At 40.7% G+C, this 16,202-nt stretch overlaps 1 protein-coding gene across 7 annotated transcripts in view; it reads right to left on the bottom strand.

Moving 5' to 3' along the window:
- C5H4orf19 (chromosome 5 C4orf19 homolog) overlaps positions 1 to 16,202 on the bottom strand; it is a 75,857-nt gene that overhangs the window by 48,381 nt on the left and 11,274 nt on the right. For 3 of the 7 annotated variants that reach the window (XM_067469015.1, XM_067469012.1, XM_067469016.1), the window contains exon 1: positions 4,287 to 4,416. The exons of the other annotated variants lie outside the window; for them this stretch is intronic. The gene's annotated coding sequence lies outside the window, so the exon portion shown is untranslated. Of the gene's footprint in view, positions 1 to 4,286; positions 4,417 to 16,202 lie in introns of those variants that run through there. 7 annotated transcript variants of the gene reach the window in all.

Genomic DNA, 16,202 nt, shown 5'->3' with positions numbered 1-16,202 from the left:
GGGACTGAGAGAAGAGCTAGAGAGCATCTGGTAAGAACTGTGCCGTTCTGCTGTGCCATCTCCAGCAGAAGGCACACTGGGTACAGTGTACATAACAGAAAGGATACACAATATAGTTTAATCTTAAAAGGCAAGTCAAGATTTTCTCCTCTGCTCAGTAGGTATTAAAACTGCTTCCGCAGACTAAATGGTGCATTTGTATGTAGATATTTGACATTCATTATATACTACCTTTAGTAACACATGAAACCCATGTGTTTAAGATAAAATAGAATTAATCAAGTAATTAAGTATTGACATATACAAAGTCCTGAGTTCATTATGCTGTAATGGATAAAACACGTCTACATGTGATGGGGGGGGGGGGGGGACTTGCATAAACTAAGGTTTTAATCTTCATAATATAAGAACATTTGTGTCGTCACATCGAAAACATCAATATTTGCAGATTTTTTTTGGTGCCACCTCTGCTGGTACTCTACATAAGGACTACAAAACTGGTAAGACTAAGGGAGCCCATGAACACACAACAAGGCTTATACTCCCCTATTAAAATATGGGACAGCTGTGTAACTAGAGGCCATCTTTGCCTGTTTTCTCCCTCCTTCACCTGCAAGCTGGGCCACGGAGGCCAGTGCTGCTGTTGATCTAGTGGCCTCTTTGCAAGAAAGGGACAGGTCCATAGGGACTACCATCTCAATCCACAATCTAAGCCAATTATATCCAAGAGAAAAAAGCAGGCCTTGTGCTGTTGATAGTCCCCAAACTACCTGGACAAAATACAGAAACACAGTGCAGGGGAGCCTGCCAGCAAATGGTTCTGTGTTTTGCCCTGGTCACATTGCTTCTGGAGAAAACAGAAAAAAAACCCCAGAGTAAAGTGAAGCGGTCTTGCATCACGTTTTTTTCTGGTTTCCTAGAATGAAGCAAAACACAGTAATAAATCCTTTAAGCCAAGCCCTTTATTTTTCTCTCCCCCACCCCCCAAACTACCTTGAAGCAGCAAGAGTGAGAAATTGAAAAAACAAAGGGGAGCGTTTTGGCTTAGAGAATTTATTGCTGTGTTTTGCAGACCCACCTGCTTCATTGTGGGAAAACAGAAAAAGATGCAGACAAAACAGGTATGGTTTGGTTTGCCACCATGCACTAGAAAATAGGGGAAGGGGCTGTTCAGCGTGGTGAGGCTTAAGCTTCATTATTTTTCATAGGGGACCTTACACCCCTAACCCCTGTGAAAATAGAGGCCTGACTTTACTAGTTACGTTACACCTTTTTAGAATGAGAATGTTTTTGAATATTTTCCCTGCATGAAAACATATGCACAGACATTGTGAGCAAAAGTATCATGGAAATATATGATAATCCCCACATCATCACAAAGGAAGACTGAAAGAGAGAGTACTGAATTACATTATATCCACAAATTCTAATCCATTAGCAGATATATGAATAAAGACAATGACTTCATGACACATTCTACCTCATCAGACAGGCTAAATTGGGTGGTGTATACTGGTTCCTCTTCACTTTTGCTATGGAGCCCACCGCTGCCCATCCCATGATGTACATCTACTTCTAGCAGGGCTACATGGCAAAACCAAAGAGGAAATGGCATATGGCAGCAAGGGAGTCTTCCTGTGTTGCATTAGGATCAACAAGCAGAAGATGGGAGGCGGATACTTTCTCCGTGGATGGAGTAAGGAGGAAGCCAGGCAATGCAGGGCGTGGGGCAACAAGTTCCCCACCCCCACACTGGGTACCACCGGATTCAACACGATTCATGGCAATTCCAGCAGCTAATGTGATGAGGTCCATTATAAATTCAAGAGGCATCATCATCTCTGTACATATATAACACAAGGAATCTCTCAGAGTTTTGAACCCCGATTCCAACTGACTTTTGGTAAGCAGATTTATTGCTTTCATGCTCCAATACTAATTGAACCCTGCAAAGATTTGAAAAAAAACACCTGTACTGCTTCTGAACCCCTTTGAAAATTAAGACAAGGGTCAAGGTTTGCATCTTTCTGGATCCTCTTATGTTTTACCCAAGTCCCACAATTGAATACATTTTTTTTTTACATCTGAGACCTAATAGTACTGCATCTAAAGAAGTGGATTTATGACCATGAAAGCTCATGCAAAAATAAAAACTAGTTAGACTGAAAGGAACAGCCACATTTCCTTTTCTTTTTTCCTTGGTCCTTCATGAATCATAGAACTGGAAGACAGTTCAAGGACCATCCAGTCCAGCCCCTGCCATGCAGATATACACAATCAAATTAATTTTAATGTTCGACCATTTAATCTCTGTTTAAAATTTTTTAAAAGAAATTTCATTACACCCCAAGCGTATTTTACTGCCAAACAGCTCTCAATATCCGGGAGATCTTCCTAAGTGTAGTTTGAATCCATTGCTCTAGTCTTTGGAGCAGAAGAACAAGCTTGTTCTATCTTCAATATGACATTTGTTCAAATATGGCTTTTACGTCATCTCTTAACTATCTTTCTTTCCAGGCTAAACATATCCATCTCCCAAACTGTTCCTCATAGGGCATGTTTTCCAGGTACACTATCATTTTGGTTGTGTTCTTCTGGAAACATTTGAGCTTTATCATATCCTTCTTGAATGGTGATACCCATTCAAGGATAAAGTATTTCAGATAAGCAGAATAGGGTGTTACTATTACTATACCCCTGTTGATGTACCCTAGAATCACATTGATTTTTTAGCTGTTGCATCAACTGTTGGTTCATGTTCAGCTTGTGATTTAATAAGGATCTCATCACAAAGGCGCATGGATTCACCATGCATTGTGGTGAGTCCATTGGGGTCCTGGTAGGGAGGATGGTGAACTCATTGCTCCACATCCCGCATTGTGTGATTTACCTGGGATCCCATGACATGGTGGGAAGCATCACTGCCTGGTTTCCCCTCATTGCTGATAAAGCAACATGGGAAGACTATCATGTTGCAGCAGCAATATACACTGCTTGTCCTCCCCTTTTGTGACAGAGGTCGGCCGAGAGTACACATGCATCATGCAATGGGCTTCGTCCTGAAAGGAGAGAACAAGTGGCATATGACGGGCCACGTAGCCCATCTGATGAGGTGGTTAGACTCCAAGATCCCTTTCACACATGTCAAGCCAGGTATCATCGATCCTATACCAGTGCATTTCAATTTTCCTGCTTAAGTGTAATACCTTACATTTTTCTCTGTTGGAATTCATTGTCAGTTATGGCCCATCTTTCCAATCTATTAAGGTAATTTTGAATTCTGATCATGTCATTTAGAGTATTCGTTACTCATATTTTTGTGCCATTTGAAAATTTAATAAACAGGCTCTCTGTGGCATTATCCCAGTCATTTATAAATACGATGAGCTGTACTGGCCCAAGCACAGAAAGGAAGCACTTCCTCCTCCTTTTATATGGCACATGACCAGGTGCTACATATGGTCAGGTTGTGTTTGTGTTGTAGTGTAAGTAAAACATTCAAAATGATTGTTTACCAACTTACTGTTTGATTCCAATTCTACAGCCTGCACTCATTCCACACAGTGAACACTTCTAGTTAAGAACCACTGTTCTGAACTAGAAATTGGATGTAAGTCAAATGTTTGTAACTTGGGGACTGCTTGCACTAAACATGGGGAAAAACATTGACCCATCAAACAGTACATTTGGCCTCACTGTGAGTTCATATACAGAGTTCAGCTGTGGAGCTTGCTAGATGGCTTTGGGCTATCCCTGTCTTTTTGTGTTGATTCAGTCTTCTTCAAAATGGGAACAATAGCAACAGAGTTTTCAGGAAAAACAAAGGTCATCACACTGATCCATAACAAAAACACGCACACAGATGTGACAAAACCATTTGTAGGTTTCATGTGTTTACAATACTAACAAAGAACAATCACTGAAGTTCAGTGGCAGAATATGTGTTTTGCATGTTTAATAAAGAACTTGGAAGTTATATGTAACACAGTTGACTATAATGAGCTCTTTTTCTTAACAGTAGTAAGTGCATAATGAAGTTGTATTTCAAGCGTAATGTAACAACTGGGAACAAGGGAATTTTACTAGTATAACATATCCCCCAGTTATTTTTGTTGCTACCTTTAAAAAGGATTTTATACTTGTGATTGTAGACATTTTGAAGTGCTGTGTACAACACCTTCACCACACAAACATATACAATAGGTTCACTGGTTCAACAGAGAAAACGAAGGATCCCTGAATCACAGTTGTCTGTATTCTAAAACTGACAGGTTGTTAGTTCTTACCCCAGATGGATATCTATGTTTTCTGTGCAGCATCAGACAAGATGGCTGCAGTGGCCCCTATGTATTTATTTCCAGGTCATCCCTCCAGGTCTCTATCTTTACTATCAAAACCAGTCTCTGGTCTGTACAACTGCAGGTGGGTAAAAAAAAAAACAGAGGAAAAAACAACCCATGAGTGAACATATGGGTACAGCTACAGTATGTCTTGTTTCTATTGTTTCTGTGGGTGACATCTTTTTTGACAATAGTCCATGTGAAAAAGATCTTGGAGTCTTAGTAGACAACAAGTTGAACATGAGTCAACAGTGTGATGGAGCAGCTAAAAAGACAATGGGATTTTGGGCCGCATCAAAAGAAATATAGCATCTAGAGCAGAGCTTTCCATACATTTCATTTTGGTGACACACTTTTGAAACATGCAGCATTCCAGAATGCAGTACTCCACTTTTACTAGCAAACTGGAAATAAACCAACCCCTTGTAAGAGATACAGATGCATACATACATTATAATAAGGAAATTTATGAGGACTTAACACATCCCATGCAAACCTTTCATTAACATTTTAAAAAATACATGAAAATAGATATTAAGTTCCATATTCAAGATTGTTGTCATTTCTTGTTAAGTTCGTGCTTACTTACACACTGCAGATGACACGCTGATATTTTGTGACACACAGTTTGGAATGCTGTGAAATAATGGACACTCAACTGGTATCCATAGCATAAATGCCTAAAGACACCAGATTCTGACAGATCCTGGAAGCTAAGCAGGGTCAGCCTTGCTTGTTACTTAGATGGGAAAGTGCTAAAGAATACTAGGTGCTGTGGTCTGTATTATAGCAGAAGGAACTGCCAAAAAACTTCCAAGCATTCCTTGCCTAAGAAAAAGTGATGGCACTCATGGGATCATCATAAAAATCATCATGAAATTTTTTCATTCAAATTTGTAAAAATATATGATTTGTTGGTTATTTCACATTGACCAGCGATTTCTCATTGGATTTGCACTGTGGCTGATACAACAGTATGTCACAACGCAAAGTTTGGAAAGCTCTTGTCTACATCAAAGAAAGTCAAGATTTGGTCAGACCTTAGTTGGAATACTGTGTCCAATCCAAGAGAGATATTGACAAGCTGGAACACTTCCAGAGGGGGGCAACTGCAATGATCAAAGGTCTGGTGAGCGTACCCTATGAGGTGTGGCTGAAAGAACAGGGGATATTTAGCTTGCCGAAGGGAAGGTTGAGAGGGGACATCACAGCCATGTATAAATATCCCAAAGGCTCTCATAAGAAGGAGCAGGCTTGTTTTCTGCAGCCCTGGAAAGTAGGACTTAGAGCAATGGTTTCAAATTACAGAAAAGAGGATTCCACCTGAACATTAGGAAGAACTTCCTGACCATAAGAGCTATTCAAATGTGGAACTATCTGCCTCCGAGTATCATGGAGGCTTCTTCTTTGGAGGTTGTTAAACAGAGGCTGGATGGATGACCATCTGTCAGGGGTGCTTTGATTGAGCTTTTCCTGCATGGCAGAGGGGTGGAGTGGATAGTTCATGTCTTTTCTAACTGTATGCTATTGCATCAAAAGGTCTTCATCTGATGGAAGAGGTGTCATTCCTTAGAAAGTATGGATCTACCTAAAGTTGCCGGTGATTGTTGTGTGGTGCACTTAATTATGAAAAAAGTTTATGTGTTTGATAACAGATTGTAATACAATGAGTATTAACACCAATACTAAACACTATCGAATGCTGTAAAATGTTATTTCAAGGTGAGTGTTGATCAACAAAAGACCATTAATTTGGATGACATCACATCACAGATCATAGAAATCATCAGTTTATCATAAAATGTTTTGTTTTGATTTGTATCTTTAGGGGCTAATAGAGGAAAGAAAAATAGATCATTATCTACTTAATGGACACAAAGTCAATTAGGGTAGAAAACATAGAAATAAACTAGAATTCTAAGTCAATGAGTTAATGAATGAATTATTACTTTTTTCAGTAGAACATTGCAACCATCCTTTTACAAAATGAAAGCAATTATATTTGATCATCTCTTATTGGAAGGAAACCCATAACCAAAGTTCTCATGAGCAGTAGAGTCCTGTTCCTGTCCCTTGGTGATCCAAGCACTCTGAGTAAAGTCTAATATAATGATGGGGATACTTTTCCAAGGCACGTGTTGCTATCTTTTTATTCTTTAGGCCATGGCAGTCTTCTTCATGTAGATCAGTGGTTCTCAATCTGTGGGTCCCCAGGTGTTTTGGCCTACAACCCCCAGAAATCCCAGCCAGTTGACCAGCTGTTAGGATTTCTGGGAGTTGAAGGCCAAAACATCTGGGGACCCACAGGTTGAGAACCACTGATGTAGATGAAACTTTCAAGGCCTTGGTTAGACAGAGGTGAATGTAGTATTTCTGTGCACCATCAGTCCTACATTTAAAGAAACAAGACCATGCCTTTCCATATTTTGAAAAACCTTTCCACTGCCTTCTCACTGTACTGCAGCTCCCAAACTGTGATCATATTCAATTTTATCCCCCTTTTTTAAAAATCAAAGCTTTAATGATTGTGAAGAAAAAGTGATTTAATTGGACCATAAGCCTAGTCGATGATACAATCCTCAATTGATTTTTTAAAGACAATTTTCTTGATTTAGGAGCTATGTATCAAAAGGACTTGCATTCTCATAAACCACAACAGTTCAGACTATAAGGTCCTAATCAGAGCAGTAATTTTTTTAGTGCATTGTAAAGTCATTTCATTGACTACAGTGCAAGCTGCAATCTATAGACAAGGAACGCACTATAATTATGAAGTCTCTCTGAAACATTGTTTGCATTTCCACTCCACAATTCAATGGAAAGGTGTTTCATTTCTTTATCTTAATGTTATTTGCAGTCTTTTCCAGGGTTGTACTGGAACAATGCCTAGAGCTCAAGAAAGCATTTGTTCCTTTAAGAGATTTAGTATTGTCTGGAGTCAGGACAACTCGCCATTTAATCCATTTTTCCCTTCAGAAGAATAGGGTCTCTGTTCACCAAAGTTATCAAGCAGAACTGTACACAGTTTGTCAGGCACAATATAGTGAGGTAGCTTTCGGTATCTCACGTCCATAAGTAATGTGTAAACTTCTCTGGTAAGTTCCTGTTTATAACTTGACTGCAAAAATGAATGAGAGTGGTTTGTGTACATAGAGAAATGCCCCCTTTCCCCACCATATTGTAAATCTTAGCTGTAGAACTGCATGCCCCCCTGAACACCTTAACAGCATGACTTGGATCAATTAGGTTGGTGAAATATTCACCATTAGTTTTTGCACTACTTAGGAGAACTCACGCTGTTATGTAAAGTTGCATTGGTCTGTTTTGTGTATATGGATTTAAAATCAGCTGTCTTACTACTACTACTACTACTACTACTACTTTATTCTTGTATCCCGCCTCCATCTTCCCAAAGGGACTTGGGGTGGCTCACATGGGGACCAAGCCCAATATAAATAAGGTTACAAAGAACACAATTAAAAATGATACAGTAAAATATATAAGAACAGTAAAACCAATAAAATATAAGACATCATAAAACATAAACCAAACATCAAACAATCGGTAGCTGAGAAAAGTAGGCATGTGCAGATGTGAGACTAATAATACAGAACAAGCGCTTGTGCAAATGTAAACTGTAGGGCTGGGGCTGGGAATAAAGTGCTGAAATCCAACTAAAAAGATTAGGGCTAGGCAGAATTAATCAGTAGCTAAACTATTATTCCAAGGCACATTGGAGCATCATCTTGCTTAGAACTTGGTATGGATTACTGGGATGAGCTTATATTACCAATGGTAATCACTTCACTATAGTATATAATAGTAACTTTACTTCTTCTGAAGTACAGTTGACCCTCAACATTCATGCGGTAGACATCTATGGATTCACAACTTTGCCTCTGCCATACTCCTGATGCTTTCTAGGACAGGAGCAGACATATTTCTACAGGCTATAGAGCATGAGGCATGTACACTGCCATGCCTGCAACCCTGCTCTCAATGAAGGCATTGTCTGAATGTGCATGCAGCAGCCTGGACTTCAGAATGGAAGAGCAGGAGGAATCATCCTTGCAGCACCCCCCCCCCCCCCAAAGCTTGAAGTTGTGATTCAGTAGGAAGAGGAAAAGAGCAAACCACTGCAGAAGACTAGGCCATCCATATGCACATCTAGACAGCAGTTTGGAGGAGGGAGAGGAGGAGTGATAGCCACCATGGTGAACTGCTTTCTGAAAGTTGGGCACTGTACGCATATTCACAGCTTTAGGAGGAGGAAGGAGACAAGTGATTGCTTCCACCACCAGTTGCTTTCCAAAGCTGTACAATCAGTTGTGTGTACAATCAGACAAGTGCCCTGGCTTAAGGAAGAAAGGGGACCTGTATTTGCTACTGCCAGAAATGTTCATGCTGTGGCCTCAGGTTTCAGGATGGGGAAACATGAGGAATTATCACTGCTGTCAATCCGTACTCTCAAAGTCTGTGATTGCCACTATCACACAGCTGCACTGCTCCTTGAGAGCAAGTGAAATGAGCAACTGCTTCACCACAAACTGGCTTCTGAAACCTGGGGCCACCTTGCACATGTTCACACAAAAGCCTCATGGTTTGCGTGGAAAGGGACACAAATAATTCCTACTACTCAAACTGCCTCCTGAAGGCTGTGCACATTCACATCATAGCCCTGCACTTGTGGAAGAAGGAGCAATGAGTGATTGGCAACACTGGCAACAGTTTTTCAAAGCTGTCTGGCAGGTAGAAAAAGAGGGAGGGAAATTGAATGTAAAGGTGGGCAGAGAAAGAGGCAGGAAGAGCTAGGAAGGCCTGGAAATTACAGGGAGGTTGGCTACTGCCAACAGATAATAGAGGGAAGGTGCTCTGTGTATCTCTCAGGGCCCTTCCAGACAGGCCCTATATCCCAGGATCTTATCCCAGGTTTTCTGCATTAAACTGGATTACATGAGTCCGCACTATCAGATAAACAGAAAACCTGGGATCAGCTCCTAGGATATAGTGTCTGTCTGGAAGGGCCCTCTGAACCTTTCCACTGCCTACCCCAGCTTTCCTTCCAGACCCCTTTACTCCACTGTGCCTTGTGAAATACAACCTGGCCATGGCAGAGAGAGGTTAAATAGCTGGCAAAGGAGGAAGGAACCCACCATTTCTGTGGCAGTGCCCCTTTTCTCCTCATCACCCTAAGATGGCCTTGGGGACATTCAGTTTTTTAAAACTTTTTTTCCTGTAACTGCCATAAATATGGAGCTCCAACTATATGGTATCCTTTTTTGGGTTATAAATGGGTTTCGCCCTGAGTTTAGAACTACAATGAAGAGCTTGGAAATGTTACTTTTTCATTTATAATTCCAAGAATTCCCCATATCTACCGAGGGCTCCTGAGAATTGTTCTTCAGAAAAGTAACATTTCTCAAGCTCTTCAAAAATTAGATGGGCTTGAAATTTTTATTAAAATCATTGGGCTTTTTGAAGTGGTCTACAAAAGGAAAGTCCTTTAGGCAAAACCCACCCAGGAGCTTTACTTTCATTTTCAACCACATGCTGGCATTTGAATAGCTATCTTAGCAACAGAGGAAAGATGCTATTGATGGCTTCAACAAATAATCAGCAGCAAATGGTTCCATGTATTCTGGCAACTAAAGTGAAAGCCTGACATAAATCTATGAGACATCTGGTAAATTCATTGGAAAAAGAGATAATACCTCACACAAACATCAAAAGAATAGAACCACACAGCAGGCAAATATTCGCTTTTCCATGCCCCTCCCAGAGCAGACAAACTGAAAATAGAACATCAAGACAATAACTCCATTTACCTTTAAAGGCACAATAACTCTTTTCACATACTGAAAAGCAGGACTGTATCAGCATTAAGAATTATTACTACTATTAGTTCCAAAGGTCTGAAACAGAGGACCCAGAATTTGGCTTCTCTTTCATTGTAGGACCAAACAGTCCCATGGAAATCAAAGTGATCAACAATAATTGAAGAGTATTAGACTCTAGGCCAGGCATGGGCAAACTTTGTTGCCTTGGGGTCACATTGCAGAGCCAGCCAGGAGTAAGGCCATTGGTATGTTGGATGAGCATGGGCCCACGAGAGGTAGGGCCCAGGACTGGGTGGGACCAGGAGGGGACAGGGCAGGATCTGGGTCATTCTCAGATTGTCCTTAAAGCATAAGGACAGGGCTACTTGCCCCATCCTTATGCTGGCAGGAAGGCAGAAAACATGGCAACTGCCCCAATCCTTGGGCTGTCCTCTTGGCATTATGCCAGGAGGAAAGTGAGACAGGCGGCGGCTGAGAGTGCTCCGGAGGGCTCTCAGCTGCCACGTGCCTTCCTTGAGCTGTCCTCCCGGCATAAGGAATGGTCAGCTCCCACTGTCCTTATGCCAGGAGGAGGGTGAGACACACGGTGGCTGAGAGTGCTCCAGACAGCTCTCAGCTTCTGTGGGCTGCCGTGTCCTTATATAATGAAGACAGGGTAAATGAGGAGGGTCTGAGGTAAGCATCCTGGGGGCTGCATCCAGCCCCCGGGCCTTAGTTTGCCTGCTCTAGCCCCACAGAACATATTGCTGATATGAGTAGGAAGGGCTTAGAAACATATATACAATTTAATGTATGCCTTTGTGTGTTTGGACTCCATAAATTAAGAACTTTAAATATTACTCAAGTCCCTCCTATAGTTTTGATGGAATCCCTTTTCTTGTAACTTGACTCCATTTGTGGTTTTCCTGTTCTAGTCTCAGGAGCAGCAGAAAACAGCTGCTCCAACTTCTATATGATGTGTAATTATGAAAATAATTTCATATTTATTAAAATATTTAAAGCTATCATGTTACCCCTCAGCAGTCTTCTCCACACTATGCTAACCATTCCTGCCTCCCTAAGTTGGGCTGGATTTCCAAATGCTGAATAGTACTGGATCTAAGGCAGAACTCTGAGGCACCTCATTAGTAGTTTCTCTAGAGGAAGAAGCAAAACCATTGCTTGAGCGTCCTGTGAGTTTGAGCTGTCAAACAAATTCCAATTTCACCTAAGAGTAGCACTGTCTAGTTCTTGGGGACCTCATGTGGGACATACTTTGACTACCATCACAGAGTGCTTCTAGTGGAACTACTTCAGAAACTTAACTTTCAAACCTGGTAGCTGTAGAGTTTCCGAATCTGCAGTAAAAGTTGAAGAGGGACCTGAAAACCAGGTATGACAGATTCCCTATCCATGTTGGCCTCCCAGTTTCAATCCTGGGTCTTTCTCACTCGCCTTGCATTTTAACCTTAAGATTCCTCCCTGGATTTGGTGCACAGGCTTCAAGGCAATCACAATATTGGATAATTGGATATACTCATCATGTGATAACACATTATTGACATTCTTTTTATTATTAAGTTAAAAATACCTAGAAAATGGAGAAAACAAAACCAGCAAAATGTGGACATATAACTAATAAAACAAGCATGTAGTTTTTATGCTGGTTCTGTATACTATACACTGTAACACTTCTCTCTGAACAATGTTCACATCCCCAGATCCCAAACTTCTGTTCTCATCTCCTCTTCTTCACTATTTTAAATAGGCCAGACCAATGTTTTATGTGCCCACGTATGCCCATCCGTCTTTCCAGAATTCATTGAGTCCTCACTGGCTAGTTCTACATAGGTTTGCCCAGCTTTTCACACCTGAGTTATATATATATTATATGCCACAATTAGGTTAATTGGTAATTCCAAGTTAGGATATGTGTGCAGGCGAGTTCCCCACAGCCACCCCAGTGTATTTTTTTCCTTCCTTCTTCCTTTTCACCTCTATCCTGATATCCTTTGTCTTCCTGTATTAGATATTTTCTCTTGAGGGTTTCCTTCTCTTCTCATTTGCCTGCTCCACCCTAACCAGATCACAGAACTTAATCTTGCTGATTTGTGTATATATGTGTGCACGTGCTCTTTATACAGTATTTGATGTGATGCATGTAGGTTTCAATAGGTCTTGAGACCAAAGCGTTGCCATAACATGTGATGTAGATAAATATGTTAGAGAGGAAAAATGAATGAACAGCCAACAATATTGGTAGGAGGGATCTGCTAAACCATATGGACAGAATCAGCACTCAGGAATCACTTATGACAGTGGTTCTCAATGTGTTGGGTCCCCAGATGTTTTGGTCTACAACTCCGAGAAATCCCAGCCAGTTCACCAGTTGTTAAGATTTCTGGGAGTTGGAGGCCAAAACATCTGGGGACCCACAGGTTGAGAACCACTGACTTATGCCTTTCTCTGAACATTTCCAAAAACAGAATTGGAGCCAACAATGACTTTTTTCATATGAAGATGACTTCCACTCTTATTACTGTTTTTATGACACTTATACCTTTGTCATACATTTTATGCTAGAGCAGGAACAGGCAAAGTGTGTCTCTCGGGTCACAATGCCTCAAGGCTATTTTTGGCAGTCCTTGACTGCTCTAGACTCTTTTCTCCACCTCCCCTCGGGGAGGTCAACAAGAACAACAAATCTCTTTCTAAATAGACTTTCAGCACCATACTACACATTTTAATATTAAAATCACTTGTTTTTCAAATCCAAAAGTAGACTTGCAATGTATTCTGTTTGCTCTGTGGCATTTTGCGCAGCATGGCAGAGGCTCAGAAAGTCCCACAGATCCTAAAAAACTGGCAGTTAGCTCCAAGTCCCTTTGAGAGTTGGGGTGGGTTATAAATAAAGCTTCATTCATTCATTCATTCATTCATTCATGTAATTGTACTTTGGGGTAAAATTACAGATAGTCCCCAAGTTACAAACATTCAACTTATAAACAACTCATAGTTAAGAATGGGGGTGAGACAACAAGAAGTGAGAGAAATTTACTGTTAGGAAGGGAAATTAACCCCTGAAAGAGTTATCATGGGGAAAACATGTCTCAACTGAAGCTTTATCACCAATCTTTGTTTCTATACTAAGCCACACTTTTCAAAATCCAATTATCACAGGGACAGAAAATCAGGTGAAATCTTCTGAACAGGGACACAGACAGCAATTTACCATCATAGTACGGGTGGCTTTGCACAGCCTCTAATGTTACACAGTCATGATTCTTCGGCTGCATGAAGCTACACCTCTGGATGAGTGACATACCTCTATCCTTCACTCCTTTTTTTAAAAAAAATATTTTTTACAAGCTCTTTGAAATTCCAAAGTGTTCGATGAAAAAAATGACCCTTTTACAGAGGTGAGTGTGACAGATACCATCACAGAAGCACATGAATTTGCTACACAAGGTAAGTGCTGGTACTGTGACTTTGCCTATCAATAGCTTCTGATGGCTTCATTACAGTAGGTGGCAGATTGACAATGCATATCACATGATGCTGTGTGATAGGGACTGTGCCAGTTTGCTACCTCTGTGCAATAAAGTCCTAATTAAAGACGTGGATGTTTAGTTGTGCATTCGACTGACGACTCCTATGACAGATGATCTCTAACCATGACCTGAATCCAAATTCCTATATTTGATTACTACATTCTTAAGCCAAACTGAATTGCTTTAATTGCTCTATTTCTATGCTACTATTCATTCTATCCACCTTATTGACCTGCCTATCCTTTTAACTAGTTTTGCATATTGGCCCCTCTCCCCCCTCAAATATGAGTCTGTTGTTGCTTAGGATGCTTGTTTATTATTGTTTATGCTATTGTTATGCTATTTTAATATGTTATTGTTCAGTTTTTAATTGTATGTTGCCTTGGGCTTGGCCCCATGTAAGCCACCCCGAGTCCCTTCAGGGAGATAGAGGCGGGGTAGAAAAATAAAGTTCTTCTTGTTCTAAACGGCCTGAATTACTTGTAAAATTTAGTATTGACTACAGTGGTGAAAAACAGCTTCAGATCCTGGTAAAAAAAAAAACTTGGGTAAATACCATATCAACCCTGTAAGGCTGCCAGCTTTTTTCTTCTTTAGCCTACCTATAGCTATACAGAAAGAACAAAAGATGCACAACAGGTGCGGCTTTGTTGGGTATGGGAACAGAATGGTGCACAAGTATTCAAAAGAGATTGCTTCATTGAGTCAGGAGCGAAAAAGTGTGATAGAAGACTTACATCTGTTTAAGCATTCACATAAGCACACATAGAGTTAAAAGTGGGGATGGAGATGAGAGTGGTAGACTAGTCCTCCCACATTAGACTTTCACACATCAACCATAAAGTTCTGAAGAAGACTGTAACCACGACTGATTGTGGTTTACAAAGAACCCATGAACAAAACCACTACTATTTCAGGGTTCCTGTTCAATCTTTCCAGGACTCCTGTTAAGAGTTTTGTAATTATGTCAGCTGAATGTGTTTACAGGGCCTTTGCACAGTACTGCTCAACACAGTACCATGAGATGGGCAAATGTGGAAGAGGCAGGGTCCATTTTTTTTCATCCTCAGTTCCTAGGCCAGTGGTTCTCAACCTGGGGTCCCAATATGTTTTTGGCCTTCAACTCCCAGAAATCCTAACAGCTGGTAAATTGGCTGGGATTGCTGGGCGTTGTAGGCCAAAAACATTTGGGGACCCCAGGTTGAGAACCACTGCCCTAGGCTCTTTCCCCATCCCTGCCGTATGATTTAGCGTATGCCAAAGTAGTTGGGAACATTGTGGACATGGCTTTTGGAAACAAAGAGTTGGAAGTCCAACCTACTTCCCAATGTAGGATCTCTAGCAAGAAGACGCTTAGTAGATAGCTATCCAGCCTCTTTCTGAAGATGTTCAAAGAAGAAGACCCCACCACCTCTCTAGGCAATTGGTTCCATAGCCAAACCATTCTCACTGTTAAGAAGTTCCTTCTAATGTTTAATTGAAATGTACCCTCCTGTAACTTAAAACTTTTACCCTCTTAGATATCCAAGAACAAGCCTATGCCCTCCTTTTGTAGCAACCCCTGAGATGTTAAAAAAAGAGTATGATAATATCTCCTCTCGTGTGTTCCCCCATGTTCTTGTCTCCGGTTTTAGACCTATGTTATCCAGGCAAATATCTGAGCATGGCTACAGGTTCAGTACAGTTAGAGTTTAAAGGTTGCCACATAGAAGAGGGAGAGAATTGACTTCTGTTGTTTCAGGCACAGAACTAGAGCTGTTGGATAGAAATTGCAAGGAAACCCTTTCTAACGGAATGTTAGACATTCCATCAGAAATGATAGTGCACACTATTCCACTTCAGATTAGAGCAGTGATTCTCAACCTGTGGGTCCCCAGGTGTTTTGGCCTACAACTCTCAGAAATCCCAGGCAGTTTACCAGCTGTTAGGATTTCTGATAGTTGAAGGCCAAAACATCTGGGGACCCACAGGTTGGGAATCACTGGATTAGACTAAATCATATTTGTTGTTATTGAAGCAGACACCAGAAGATTTGGCATTACATTGGTTGGGAGATTATGGAAATGGCAACCCTGAAAATAAACTTTCCAAGCTCTGAATTGTATAATTGGGGGTTATAGTTGAAAGATTCCTGTAGAAGCAGAGGCTGTTAACCTCTGGCTCTCCAAATAGTTTGGACTTCAACTACCAGAACCCTTGTCCATTAAAGATTGATAGCTACTGAACTGAAGGACTTCTATTATTTGTGTCCAACTTTTAAATTTGATGATTACAATTGAGTTTCTATTTGACATGTAACTGTTAAAGGCAAAAGAAGGCTGCCAGAAAGAAAACAAAGACGTACCTTGATACTTAATCATTTACTTGTGAGCAGGAAAAGTACTTGATGACTAATCTGTTTAGCTTTTGTTTTCTGTATCCAAACAATAAGCAGTTATTCTTTGATAATTATCATATTGTTTGCAACCATGCATGTCACCTGCAGGGGTGTGAGT

Source organism: Anolis sagrei, chromosome 5 (genome assembly GCF_037176765.1).
Source record: "Anolis sagrei isolate rAnoSag1 chromosome 5, rAnoSag1.mat, whole genome shotgun sequence".
Lineage (NCBI taxonomy): Eukaryota > Metazoa > Chordata > Lepidosauria > Squamata > Dactyloidae > Anolis > Anolis sagrei.
This window is presented reverse-complemented; position numbering and strand designations above follow the sequence as displayed.